This window comes from Talpa occidentalis, unplaced genomic scaffold, assembly GCF_014898055.3.
Source record: "Talpa occidentalis isolate TD23 unplaced genomic scaffold, MPIMG_talOcc4v2.1 talOcc4.11, whole genome shotgun sequence".
NCBI lineage: Eukaryota > Metazoa > Chordata > Mammalia > Eulipotyphla > Talpidae > Talpa > Talpa occidentalis.
The window spans coordinates 12,229,457-12,244,849 of record NW_023601104.1 but is presented as its reverse complement, the minus strand read 5'-3'; the positions used below and the strand labels follow the sequence as shown (position 1 = coordinate 12,244,849).

The window sequence follows — 15,393 nt, the reverse complement described above, 5'->3', positions numbered from 1 at the left end:
TTTTGGATTTGACTGACTCCATCCTTGTGATTTTTTTTTTTAAAAACATGTTCTTCTAGAATAAACATTATTAAAATGGCCATCCTACCAAAAGCAATATACAGATTCAATGCTATTCCATAATCAAAATTTCAATGTCATTCTTCAAAGAAATAGAGTAATTATTGATGGAATTCATATGGAATCACAAAAACCCCGAATAGCCAAAGCTCTCCTGAAAAAAAAAGAAGGGAATGGAGGCATCACACTCCCAGACTTCAAACTATACTACAAAGCCATAATCATCAAAACTGCATGGTATTGGAACAAGAACAGACATACAGACCAATGGAATCGAATAGAAAATCCAGAAATAAACCCACAGATTTATGGTCAACTAATCTTTGACAAAGGAGCAAAGACTATGCATTGGAGCAAAGAAAGTTTGTTCAATAAATGGTGCTGGGAAAACTGGTCGCTACATGCAAAGAATGAAGCTTGACCACTACCGCACCCCATACACAAAAATCAACTCAAAATGGATTAAAGAACTAGACATAAGACCTGAAACCATAAAATACATAGAAGGAAAGATAGGCGAAACACTACGTGATATTCACATCAAAGACATCTTTACAGACACATCACCCAAAGCAATGATAGTGAAGGCAAAGATAAACAGCTGGGACTACATCAAATTAAAGAGCTTCTGCACAGCAAAATAGACAATAACAAAAACAAAGAGAAACCCCACCAACTGGGAGAACATTTTTGCACACAACACTAATGATAAAGGACTGATCACAAAAATCTGCAAAGAGCTGATGAGACTCAACAACAACAAAGAAAATAATCCAGTCAAAAAATGGGCAGAAGAGCTAAAAAGAAACTTCTCTGAAGAGGAAATGCAAATGGCCAACAGGCATATGAAAAAATGTTCAACATCACTTGTAATCAGGGAAATGCAAATCAAAAACTACCATGAGATACCATCTTACACCAGTGAGAATGGCACATATTAAAAAAACTAGCAACAACAAATGTTGGCGAGGTTGTGGAGAAAAGGAACTCTCCTGCACTGTTGGTGGGAGTGCAAACTGGTCCAACCACTATGGAGAGCTGTGTGGAGATTTCTGGACCTATTAAACATAGAACTTCCATATGATCCAGCAATTCCACTCCTAGGTATTTACCCAAAGGACACAGAAAATCAATTCCAAAGAGCACCTGCACCCCTATGTTTATAGCAGCACTGTTTACAATAGCTAAGCTTTGGAAACAACCCAAATGCCCAAAAATAGATGACTGGATCAAGAAGATGTGGTCCATATATACCACGGAATATTACTCAGCATTCAAAAAAGATAAACACATGCAATTTGCAGCAACATGGATGGCGCTGGAAGGGATCATGCTCAGCGAAATAAGCCAGAAAGAAAAAGAAAAAGACCGGATGGTCTCACTCATAGCAGGACTCTAGAAAACTTAAATAAGGGACCAGGAAAATGAATAACTATAAGAAAGTGAAAATCAAAATCAACAAAAAACTATGAACCATAGACACTCTGTGGGGCTTAGGGGGTGGGGGGAGGGATGGGGTCAAAATAAGGGGGTTGCAATTATATGGGGAATATAAAATAAAATTTATTATAAAAAAATAAATAAATAAATCTTTTTTTTTTTAAAAAACATGTTCTATTTCCTATGAATTGGTAGTTTGCATCTAGAGGCTTTTGATGAAATTCATTTTGTTACTGTTTTTGGCTAGGATACATTGTCTAGATCCTCTGTTCCCCTTAGGGATTGCAATGATAATTTTTCTAATTCTTTTATTCCTTTGAAGTTTCTTAACTGGATTTTTCCTGCAAAATAGATTGTTTGTGCCCTTGAAATATAGTGATTGTAAAAAGGATAGGGTAAAGGCTTCATTTTTTCTTCCCAGTTTTCATAATAATATGTGCCCTTGTGGGACTAGTAAGTTGTTTGCATTTGTTTGCTTTAAGTAACACATGAACTCATGGATTTTTATATTTTATTTTAGGAGTCATTCTTTCAATGCTCACGTTTTTACAACTTTGACTAGTATAAACCCTTTCAAGTTAGTTCTGTCTTTCGACCTATCTCCTTGCTTTTTCACACAGCAATATATTTTAAACTTACCTTGAACTTTCCCTGAGCCATAACTAGAATCAGTCACCCTATTTCTCCAAGGACTCCTGTTTTGAGAAACAATCAAAACTGCAATGTGAGCACTAGGGCACTAATTACTGTTGACCCAACAAATTTGTCTCAATAGGTTTTAATAAGTACTCGATTTTGCCTGCTTTATTCTCATACACATTTTTCAAATTATTTGCATTGTTTCATTTTTTAAAATACATCTGTGCTCTCTTTTAATTGAAAGCATCTTAACAGACAGGAATTATGTGCAGATCTTCCTTAACCTCTAATGAGGTTACATCCCAATAAACCCATGGTAAATTAAAAATTTCTAAGTTGAGGGGCCTCCCTGGTGGTGCAAGGGTTAAGACACAACCTATGAAGCTATCCGCAGTTGCTGCACAAGTTTGAGCACCGGCCAGGTGGCTACCAACATGGCACAGCAGACCTCTCCTGATTGCCCGCTGCTCCCTCAGCAGTGTATTTCAGTCACTCTGCCTGTGTTCTGTTTCCCACTCTGTCTCTGGTGAATCTTCTCATCCCCCACACCTCAGCCTGTACCCCAGTTCTTGTATGAATAAATAAATAAATCTTTAAAAAAAATACTCTAAATTGAAAATGGGAACTGCTGCTTACTGCCACTACCCAGTGTCAAGAGACCATAGTACCAATTTCTACTGAATGCATATCCCTTTCACACCACTGTAAGGTAAAAAATCTTAACTTGCACCATCATATAAGTTAGGGACTCTCTGTACATTTAATTTTGATGGTTGTAATAAACTCAGTGGTGAAATGAATAACACAAAGTAGCTTTGTTCATTGATAAGCATACATTTGTAAATGGGAATTGGAGAATAGGATAAGAAGTCATCTATTTCTGGTTATTTTCTTAATAAAATTCATTGAAATTTTTTTTTTTTTAATAGAGGCATGTTTTATTTATTTATTTGTTTTGTTTTGTTTTTGTTTATACATGCACTGGGTACAGTCAGAAGCGCGGGAGGGTGAGAGAATTCACCAGAGCCAGAGCGGGGAGCAGAGCAGGCAGAAGGACCGAAGTACACTGCTGAGGGGAGCAGCGGGCGGCAGGAGAGGTCTGCGCGCCATGTGGGACCCTCCTCTGGTGGCTGGGGAGCAGCCGGGGATCGAACTGGCGCCGCAGAGGCCGCGGGCAGCTTCGCAACCCAGCGCTCAACCGCTGCGCCACGGGGGAGGCCCTCATTGAATTTTTTTGTAAGAAAGGTATACTGAGATTTTAGAGCAATTTACTAAACAGTGCTACTAATGATGATCAAGTTACCTTTGGAATGACTACAATTCATAGCCTCAAAGCTGTATTATCTGGAAATTTTGTTCTTCGTTATAATAAAAGATAGTCTCTCTGATTTTCTAGAAAAATGACATATATTTGGTTTAGGTGTTTTTTGGCTTGAATATAATGACTTAATGGCTGAGTTTAATGGCTTGGGAATTCAGAGTATCATAATATTACTGTAATCCATACTGTTTGTCTTTTTATCGAAGGAAGTCTTCTTAGGATCGTTAAAAGTTTTTATTTTGTTTACTTTTCTACCAGTTGGCATATAAATATATACTTAAGCATAAGAAGTTTTTCTTTAAAATTATTCTGTAGATCAGTTTCCTCACTAATACTTTGTGTTCAGTGTTTGTTAAATCCTATCTCTTCCTGTGCTTTTTCAAAGTATCAACTTGAGTAAAACTTTGTTTTTTCTTCTTACATATTACCTTACATGAGACATGAGAAGGTAATTAAAGGATTATTTCATTATTTAAAAGTTTTTGTAGTGATCCTCTAAAAGCAAGTGAGTATCCTATTAGTATCAAGAAGCAATAGAGTAAATACTATAGTTTGGTAGCCAAGAAATTTTATTATTCTCAGTTGAAATAATTGGTCTTGTCTTATCCCATATAAGTGCAGGGGAAAATGACATTTTTATCATAGCCTATAAAGAGGAAGTAATTTTTTTTTAATTTTAGGGGCCTTTTTTTTTTACCCTGAAATATTGGTCCTGGATTTTATTTTTGCTTTGTAGGCTGCAGAGCACAAGCTGAGAGTTGGGAAGAAGGGTTACTGTTACAGGAGAGCAACTCCATCTCTTCTGCCTTCCCTCCTTGAAGTCTCCAGCTACTGCTGCAAAGTATGATTACTTCCTTACCCCAGTCATAAGAATATAAGAAATATGTAGTTTCTGGATTAGACCACTGATCTATCCAGTGTAGAAGATTGTGTATGAAAGTTTCTCTGACATTGCTTATCATCATTAATGCTTATCTGTTAAAAGATGTTAGAAGATCTTGTGTGACAACGTAGTAGTAGTACTCTGGGACCCAAGAGATTAGGGATACCCTTACTCCTCATTATATCCTCTAACCTTTTATACACCTATCCTCTGCCTTTTTGTGTTTTCAACCTGTGTATTTTTCCACTTTAAGTAACTCTTTCTTGCCCTTGTTAAGGTTCGTATCTTCCATCAAAGGTGTTAGGAAATCTCTGAATATTTAACCTGTTGAATATGTCTTTTTAACATTTCATACTTGGAAGACAGCATTATCTGCCAACTTGGGGATTTGTCTAGTCATTCTGTTTGGGTTTAGAAATTGACACGTAGGAAATAGAGTAGATTTATATTATTTTAATGAACAGAGATTCATTTTCTTGAAAGAATAAAAGATATGCATGAGTGTCTTTTTAAACACAAATGGACATAAATTTATGTTTCATATATCATATATAGAAACAAAGTCTGGAATACAGAACTCAAGAAGCCATAGGGAATGGTTAATTTGGGTATTAGAGGAAAGTAAAGAATCTTTTACTTTTTCCCTTTAGACCTTTTGGTTCTTAAGAAATTAAAAATAATATGCTAACATTTCTTTCATTGTGAAAATGGCAGTTATAACTACCTTCAACATTTATTCTTACTCTTTATCTTTTTTAAATTTCTGTGTGCTTGAAAATCCATGGTAAATGAGTACAATATATTGTAGCATAATGTAATTAGAAAGTTGTTATAAACTTACTTTAAATGATTTGTAATATCTGTGGGGAGATCTGTAACAGTGTGTGAATGTTTACTATATGCTAGATAGAACACTGTTACTAAATGCTAGACTCTGTACTTATTTTAATATCTTGTATCTATTTTAAATGTAGTTTGTGTGTAAGAACTCCATTTTTCTTTTTTTACAACACTTCTTACAGATGTAAATGTTAATAGAAAAATATTTAAAAATCGAACAAAAGAATAAATGAAAAACAAATGTTTGCTTTCTCTTAGCCCTTCACCCTCCTCCAAAGTTAACCATGGTTAACTGGTTTCTTGTGTTTTTATTCCTGGAAATATGTGATAAATGTTATAATCTGTCCACACCTATATATATTAATATAGTCCATGATTATATATGTGGGTATGTATGCGTGTTTAAAATCTCCTTCCCTTACTTACCTGACTCCCTAATAATGTGTGGCTCATTCTCTAAACAACTCTGCAACTTGATGAGACCCCTAGATTTAGATGGTAAGATTCATGCTCCTTGCAATTTTATGTTCTGCAACAGGAATAATCCTTCAAACATAACAGCTGGATAATGTCACTCCCCAGCCTTTGCTCAAAACGCTTCAGGGCTTCCTTTTTCTCAGATAAAGTCCACCACCTTAACATGGCATATAAGACCTTGAATTGACCCTCTGTTCGTCTCTGATCTCTTTCTTTGAAACTGTTGAGTCATTCTGAACTTAATTTCTTAAATAGTTTATGCCCTCTCATCTGTTGTCTGCTTCCTCTGTCTTCATAATTTGGGATAACTTTTATTTTTTCTTCTTTTTAAAACTTTACAACAATTCTAGTTTTTATAAAATTCCACAGGTAAATAAAATTTAAAACAAATAAAGCAAAATACAATTAGGAACTTCACTTTTTTCCTAAGCATATAATATCTAAAATATACATATATACTTAAAAAAATGATCCCACTAGCTTGCTTGTTCCCTTTCCCTCAATAAGATTATTATAGGATTTATTTTTAATTTCTTATGATCAGAGTTATAAAAATAGTTTAAATAATCAGTCAGTTCTACAAAGTTGTTATGAAAACAATAGTCCAGGTTCTGGTTCCAGATAAATGGAGTAAGCACACTTCACCCTGTCTCTTCCACTGAATGCAGCTATAAAACCTGGACAGAATGCTTGGAGTGGCTATTTGAGGACTCTGAAAAGTAAATAGTAGGAGGCAGATTGGGGAAGAAGACCAGAATTCAAAGTACCACTGAAGCGGCGGTGAGTTTACCATTTTTTTCTTCCGGTATGCCCCAGCCTGAACTTAATGTAACCTGAAACTTGAAAGTGGTCATTAACATGGACAGAAAAAGGACCAGGAACATCCTCTAGTTCTGGCTCAAGGAACAGGAAAGGGGTCTCCTAATATTCAGAGAAAATGTGGCAGTCCTACATCTTTCTCTTTTTTTCTTCTTCTTTTTCATTTTCTTGTTCCCCAGGCCTCAAGCCTCAGTGAGGCTATGAGGCCTTAGCCTCATGGAGGTCTGAATCTCAGAGGGAGGGGAACCTTCCTCTCAGATTGGAGGAGCTATGGTTTCAAGAGAATGGGGCAAATCCCATTGCTTTTTTGCTCCCTCTGCTCTTCTGTTGCTTGGCCCTGCTGTGGGCTCAGTCATGAGAAGTATACTGCAGAGTGGTGTTAATGAAGCCTCGGCTTTCTTCTGAGAGGCTGGAAAAGGGGAACCCTAGGCTGCTGAAAGCAGTACAGTGAGGAGCTTGGGAATTAACTGCTTAAAGTTGCTTATGGACTTCTGAGCTGTGTATGCATAAATCTGATCATCCTATACAGCATACATAAACAAGAACTGAATTATGAGATTGACCACCCCCAAGTTCCAGACTGAAAACTGCAGGGGCAGTTATGAAACATATTCAGTATGACTGCAAAGTCATTGCAAACTGAATTAAAATTGGAAATAGAACCCACAGAAGACTGCTCAGAGCTTGAAGTGTTAACCCATCTGGTTCAGTTATTGGCTAAAACACTGACATTCTCAAGGAACTTAAAATAAGACTCAGCCCCTTAACATAATATCCAGAATGCCCAGAGTACAATCTAAAATCACTTACCTTAAAAAATACCCAGAATACTTTCATTCACATGGGAAAATAGAGAACACAGATGCCGAGGCCAGTGCCAAGATCACACAGATGTTAAAATTATCTCAAAGAGACTTTAAATCAGCTCTTTTGATCATGTTCCAGGAATGAACAGGAAGATAGGAAGTCTCAACAAAGAAATAGAAGACATAAAGAAGAACTAACTGGAAATTTTAGAACTGAGAAATAAAGCAATAGAAACGAAAAACTCACTGGATGGGCTCAATAGCAGAGTGGACTTGACAGATAATAAATAAATACACAGAGTCTCAGGGATCTAAGAGATAGTATCACAATATCACAAGGTGAAACATTTATGTCATCAGAGACAGATTGAGAAGAAAACGAATGTGATGCAGCAAAAATATTTGAAGAAATAATGATATATAGGTTGGAGGAAGAAATAAAATTGTTCCTATTTGTATATGACATGATGGTATGGTATATGTAGAAAATCCCAAGGAATTCACAAAAAAAATTCCTAAAATGACTTAGCAAGAGATTCAAGGAAACCCAAAAAAGCAATCATTTTTTATTTATTTTAAAGATTTATTTTTTAAATTTATGCATACAAGAACTGGGGTATAGGCCAGAGATGCAGGGAGTGAAAGGATTCACTGGAGACAGAGTGGGAAGCAGAACAGGTGGATTGATTGAAATACGCTGCTGAGGGGAGCAGCGGGTGAGACAGGAGAAGTCTACTGCACCATATGGGTTAGCTCTTCTGGCCGGGGATCAAACTCATGCTGCAGTGGCTAGCAATAACTTGATAGCGCTGAGATATTAACCTATGCGCCACCAGGAAGGCCCCAAAAGCAATCATTTTAATAGACTAGGGTAAGCAGTTGAAAACTGAATTTTAAAATGACCATTTACAGTAGTGCTCCCAAAATGAAATACTTAGGTGTAAATGTAACAGATCTTTGTGCTGAAAACTATAATATTGTGACTTTAAAAAAAAAATCAAAGATTTAAATAAATGGAGGAACATAGTCATGAATTTTAAGATTCACCATAGTAAAGATTCTCATTCTTCCCAAAATGACCTATAGATTTAACATTAATACCAAATACCAGTCAGCACTGTTTGTGTTTATAGGGAAGCTGATTCTAAGATCTATAGACAAATCAAAGACCTAGAATAGCCAAAACAGTTTTGAAAAAGAGAAATAAATTTTGGAAAAATTAAGCTACATGATTAAAAAAAAACAAAAACTAGGTACAAAACTACCATAATAAGACTGTGGAATTGGCAAGGGGATATACATAGAGATCAGTGGAATAGAATAAGACCTCCAAAAGCAGACCCACAGCAATATTACACTACTTTTTTACAAAATCATAAAGTCCTCTTAGTAGAGGAAGAACTGTCTTTTCAATAAGTGATGTTGGCTAATCCAGTTGTTCCAACAGTTGGCCAGCCATAATAGATAAAATACCTTGACCTAGACCACCCACATTACCTAAAAATTAATTTAAAAGTTAACATGAATCTAAATGTAAAATATAAAGCTGTAAAACTTTCACAAAAAAAAAGTGGGAAAAAATCTTTTTGACCTGGATGAAGGCAGTTAGCATGATACCAAAAGCAAGCTTTATAAAAGAAGGTGATACATTGGGTTTCATCAAAATGAAAACTTTGCTGTGACCTGCAAAGAATATGTAAAGAACTCTGAAAACTCAACAGTAAGAAAACAATCCAATTAATAACGAAAGGTTGTCAAAGAGTATATGGAGTGGCAAGTCAGTGCATGAAAAGCCATTAGGGGAATGTAAATTAAAATGATGGAGAGTTGTCACTGCCCATCCCTTTGAAATGTTAAACTGTTGACAATACCAAGTGCTGATAAGGATGTGGAACTACTAGAACTCTTACACATTGCTGGTAGGGACACAGAATGATACAATTTCTCTGGGAAAAAAATTGAACATGTACCTACTGTATGTGAATATGAATAGGTATTACCTAGCCATCCTATTCCTAAGCATTTACCATGGAGAAATAAAAATTTATGTTCATACAAAAGCAGATACTTGATATTTATATCACTTTTTGCTCTTAGTTGCCAAAAACATGTCCTTTAAACAGTGATTGGATAAATCAGCTGTGGTATATCCATACGATGGACCACTATTCTGTAATAAAGAAGAATGAACTACTAACACACACAACTACTTTTAATTTCTTTGTCTTAGGGAAATCTCTATAGGAACTTCTTACTCTGTCCCAGTTAGGCCTGACTACTCTCTAGACTCACAACTATCATATAGCGAGTAATATAGATTACTCTATATTCACAACTCTCATAATCTTCCCAGGGATTCTCTTTGCTTCTCTTTTATGTCATATGCTTTATCGAATCTCTTTTTTGTTTATTCTCATTTTAGTGAAACACCCTCACTTAGCTTACTGAATAAAGGGTGCATGGAAATAATATTTTTGAGACCTATCTTGGGTATCTGAAACTTTTGTTATTTTTTATCCTACCTTCACATGTAAATTATGGCCTAATTGGGTACAGAATTCTGAATTGACGATTTTGTTTAACTAATTTGCCTTGAAATTTTCACTGTAGCAGTTGAGAATTATAATTCTATTATAATTCTTGTTACTTTGGCAACTTGTAAGTTTTTCTTTGCCCTAATATTGAGCAATTTCATGATGATATACCTTAGTATGGGTGTGTTTTCCTCTAGTATATCAGGTTCTGTCCTTTATTGAAATGCATGATTTGAAGGTTTTTCTTGGGAACTTTTCTTGATGGTGGTTTCAACCCTTGTGTTTTCTCTGTCTTCTATTCTGGACCTCCTGTGATGCAGATATTGGACCTTTCAGAGTGATCTCTACTTTTTAACCTCTTTTCTCCTATGTTTACATATATTTGGTCCTATGCTTTTGTAAAAGATAAGTACCTTTTAAAAGTAGAAGGTGAAATTGTGTTCATTTTATCCACAAAATCCTGGTAGTTTTCAGTTGGCCACTGAAAGAGGGCAGAGAGTCTTGTTAAAGTGATGAAATTGGCTGTGAAAAGTTTGGAAATTTTCTTCTGCCAGTGAATTTTCGTCCTGATGAGCTTACTAGAACCTAAGGAATTGTTAGATGGGCATCTTTGTGAGAAATGATGAGTCTTTGTTCCTTTGTTACTGCCTAAATTATTTCCCCCCAGGGACTTGTTTTAGAGGACATCTCTTCATTTGGTATTAATAACATGTTAACTCAGTCAAGCTCCAAGCTCTGTGATGCATTCTAATCCAATAAATCTATTCCTGTGTAATCTGTTCTTTGTTCTCATAACCTATAGATTTATTTACACTATCCATATTAATTAGTATTTTATAATAAGTCCATTTTTTTCCAATAAGACTGTAAATTTTATGAGGACAGAAACTAAACCTTTTGTTTTTTCACTTCCCATGTCTTAGATATTTCATGAGTTGCTGTTATTAAATGGTGTGTTTTGTTTTGTTTATTTTGGTGGGAATGAGTAACTTTACAGAGTATTTAGGTAAGAAAGGTAAAACTTGTTTTGTTGTATCCTTAGCAGTTCAGTCATCCAACTTTGCAGAATCCCAATATTTGCTAATTTATACTTGACCAAAATTTGTTTTATGAATTCCAGCTCATTCCTATTAGTGGTTTTGGTACTTTAAATTTTATTAGCAGATGGCTCATTTATTTAAAAAGGAAAATGAGTGATACTCCCTTTTCATTGTTTTATTTGATCAACAAGCCATGTAAAAATTACATTTCTATGGCATTGTTACTCTTACTAATATATAATGCTGTAATACAGACCTACTACAATACCACCCCACAGTCATATTTTTTTAGGCTCTTGAATTGAAAGCAAGAATAGTAGCTGACCAAATGACACTGTAAAAACAAAGAGATTTGTTAGGTTATACCATTTAGAGTATAGCATGTCTGTTCCTTTACAAAAAGACTTTGGGCAGTTAGAAGATGTTTGCAAATAACACTTGCTTTAATCTTTTCATATCACAGTTAAAATCTGTATTTAACTGGCAGGGTGCTGCTTGCCATATAATTTGCATATAATTTGCATATAATTGCATATTATTTCATTGTGGTTTTTTTAAGATTAATATATTTATACTTGACCAAAATTTGTTTTATGAATTTAATTTAATGAATAAAAGAACAGGGGTACAGTCAGAGGTGTGGGAGGGTGAGAGAATTCACCAGAGACAGAGAAGGGAGCAGAACAGGCAGACAGACTGAAGACACTGCTGAGGGAAGCAGCTGGATAGGCAGGAGAGGAGGAGAGGTCTTCTGCGCAATGTGGGTATCTCCCTGGATGGCCAGGAATTGAACCTGCGCTGCAGAGGCTGCGAACAGCTTGACAGTGCATCATTCAACCCGCTGTGCCACCGGGGAGGCCCTGTTTTTTTTTTTTTTAAAGATTTATTTATTTATACAAGAACTGGGGTACAGACCAGAATAGATGCTATTTTTATATCCAAAGACTAGTCTTTTTTGAGTAGACATACCACGGATTACTTTGTTTTCAGCTAGGAGCTTGGTGACAGACCACATGAATTCTCTGTTGACTGCTAGGGTAGTTAAGATCTAGGAGAGCAAGAAAAAACCTTGGTGGTAGTATTTTGAGTGGCTGGTAAAGACCTGGTAAAATTTAGGATTCCTTTGTCAATTTTTTTACACATGAGAGACAAAACAAAGTTAAAATTGGTATGCCAATACATTTCCATTATATTTACTTGTGATTGATGGACTCTGACTCCTAGTGAACAGGTACCCCGTTACTGACCTTCTTCTCTAGTTCCATTTGTATTCCTTACTTTTTTGCTCTTACACAGAACTCTTATTTTAATCGTCTTGTTTATCAAGGACTTTGCTAGGTAACTGGCTTGATAATATCTGAAAATTTAATCCTAAGTATTAGTTGGCATTATTACCTTCTACAGGGATATTTAGATACTTAAGAGTTGTGTTTGATTTGAGGAGCTAAGATTGAGGAAGGTAATGTGAACACAAAGTAGAATATTTGAGAGGGAGGATAAAAAAGACATTTCTCATTAGTGTATATCATGAGAATATAGTATATAGAGAATATTATTATTCATGTTAAGGAATTGAAGGAAATGAAGTCTGATAGACAATGTAGAACCAACCTCAAATTCCAGGTTCCCCATTTTACTCTTGTTTCTCTAGGCATTACCATCTGTTGTTTCTTGAATATGCAAATAACATGAAATTAGTATTTTAAGATTATCCTGTGAATAATCTGTGGGTTCTTACATGAGACAGGTTTGGTCTATTCCAGGGAAGTACAATTAGATTTGACAAAATGGAAGATGGAGGGTATGCTAGGTGAACCTGGTCGATAGGTAATAGGTGGTAGTAGTCCACTAGAGTAATCAAAGTCAGGGGAGTGCAGAAGGATGTTTCTAAGAGGTGAAGCACAGGACAAGGCAAGCCTATGCCTGTCATTCCCAGGTGTACTTTTGGCCTATTGGGGGTAGGAAGAGGAGAGTGGAGTGGAGATAGGGCAAATGGTCTTAGCCCTAAAAATCCAGAGTACTGGATTGTTTATCAACCCTTATTTTCCTGTCCTCTTCCTTCCTTCTTAGATACTTGATAGATTTGAATAACTATGCTGACTACAAGGGATCTTGGAGGCTTACAATCAAGTCAGACTAATACAGAAAGAATGAATAATGACATTGCAGAATGATGTTATAAGAAAGTTGTATAAAGCATTTAAAAAGAGAAATATATAAAAAAGTTCCTTTGGAACACCAAGAGGGAACAAGAGGGAACCAGGCAGAAAATTCTGATAACTATCAGAATCAAGGAATTAGGTCAGGTCCAGCCTAACAGCAAGCATAAATGGAAGATAACAGAGTATTGTGGCTGATAGAGGTCCATAAATTTTCTTGATGTGCCTAAGGGAGAGAATAAGGTGGGCTTGGATCTTTAGAATGAGAGTGATGTGGCACCAGGAATATGGAGAGGAAAGATAGAGCGTCAGGGAGCCAGTAATAGCCTTAAATTTTTTGGAGAACATAGGTGCAAAGGATTTTTTTTTTTTTTCATATTTCTGTTGGCCATTTGCATTTCCTCTTTGGAGAAATGTCTCTTTAGCTCTTCTTGGGCTGCATTTTCTTTAGGCAATTGATTTTGTTTTTACAGAATATCTTTTTTTTTTAATAAATTTTATTTTTATATTCCCCATACAATTTCAACCCCCCATTTTGACCCCAATCCCTCCCCTCCCTCCACCCACCCCCCAAAAGTGTCTCTGGTTCATAGATTTTTGTTGATTTTGATTTTCACTTTCTTATAGTTATTCATTTTCCTGGTCCCTTATTTAAGTTTTCTAGATTCCTGCTATGAGTGAGACCATCCGGTATTTTTCTTTTTCTTTCTGGCTTATTTCGCTGAGCATGATCCCTTCCAGCGCCATCCATGTTGCTGCAAATGGCATGTGTTTATCTTTTTTGAATGCTGAGTAATATTCCATGGTGTATATGTACCACATCTTCTTGATCCAGTCATCTATTTTTGGGCATTTGGGCTGTTTCCAAAGCTTAGCTATTGTAAATAGTGCTGCTATAAACATAGGGGTGCAGGTGTTCTTTGGAATTGATGTTTCTGTGTCCTTTGGGTAAATACCTAGGAGTGGAATTGCTGGATCATATGGAAGCTCTATATTTAGTAGGTCCAGAAATCTCCACACAGCTCTCCATAGTGGTTGGACCAGTTTGCACTCCCACCAACAGTGCAGAAGAGTTCCTTTTTCTCCACACCCTCGCCAACATTTGTTGTTGCTAGTTTTTTTAATATGTGCCATTCTCACTGGTGTAAGATGGTATCTCATGGTAGTTTTGATTTGCATTTCCCTGATTACAAGTGATGTTGAACATTTTTTCATATGCCTGTTGGCCATTTGCATTTCCTCTTCAGAGAAGTTTCTTTTTAGCTCTTCTGCCCATTTTTTGACTGGATTATTTTCTTTGTTGTTGTTGAGTCTCATCAGCTCTTGGTGCAAAGGATTTTAATTCAATGATTAGTGAGATAATGATATCCTAGCCAATGTAGTCAGTGACAGGAATGGACAGAGAGGGGATGGGCAATTCTTAAAAATGAAAACCTAAGTAATCAACAAATAGCTGAAAAAATGCCCAACCTCACTAATAACTAGAGAAATGCCCATTATTGCAAAGCATCATTTTATACCTAGCAAATTGGCAAAGATAGAAGTCTGACAATGCCAAGTATTGGTAAGAATAGAAAAATGGGAACTTCTTCATGTCCCAATAACATAGGTAATAAAGTGGGACAATAGGCCTCTTTGTATTTATCATACTTTCTGTATTTGTTATTATTGTCAGAGTGTGTTTTTAAAAAAATATTACTTGATTTAATTCTTACCACAAATTTCCCCTCATTTTATAGTTAGAAAATTGAGCCCAAGAGAGGTTAAAGAATTTGTCACAAAAATAGTAAAAAGAGGAGTCAGGAGTTTAGCTTAGCTTTCTCTGATTACAAAAGTAGTGCTCCCAATCACTACACTTCAGTGATATTAATAATAGGGAACATATATTGAGCACTTACTATGTACCAGGAAGTATATTAAGTATTAGACATACCTTACTTAGTTGATTTCACCTGTGCAACAATTCTTGCTGTAAGTGCTTATGTTATTCCTCATGTGGCTTGTAAAGATTAAGTAAAGAAGCTGGTAAGCAGAAAAGTGACTTAGTTACTTTTTAATTTTTTGTAATGAGGTGTTGGTTTATATCGATGTTTCGATGTTTCTTATTTTGTGAATATAGGTTTTACAATATAACAACCTAATAGTGTTATTACTGTAGTGCGCCTACCACCAAAGCACTGGTAGTCCACTACCATAGTCCATTGTGCTCCCTCCACACTTTGTTCTCGCCCTCTCCCCCCACCTATTCTTCAGTGCTATAGTCAGCTTTCAAGGGTTAGCTTTTTAAATTTGGCTTTATCTGGCCCTTTATTTGGTTTCTCTGTATTTGAAAAATAGGTATTAAACTCATGTTTCTGGCACATGAACTTTTCCTT

The 15,393-nt window shown here is 35.8% G+C and overlaps 1 protein-coding gene across 3 annotated transcripts in view; it reads left to right on the top strand.

Moving 5' to 3' along the window:
- The window catches only part of TTBK2 (tau tubulin kinase 2), a 140,236-nt gene that overhangs the window by 63,032 nt on the left and 61,811 nt on the right, over positions 1-15,393 (top strand). The window contains exons 1-2 of one of the 3 annotated variants that reach the window (XM_037502315.2): positions 4,201-4,301; positions 6,329-6,440. The exons of 1 other annotated variant lie outside the window; for it this stretch is intronic. The gene's annotated coding sequence lies outside the window, so the exon portion shown is untranslated. Of the gene's footprint in view, positions 1-4,200; positions 4,302-6,328; positions 6,441-15,393 lie in introns of those variants that run through there. One more of the 3 variants, XM_037502316.2, reaches the window with a different exon arrangement.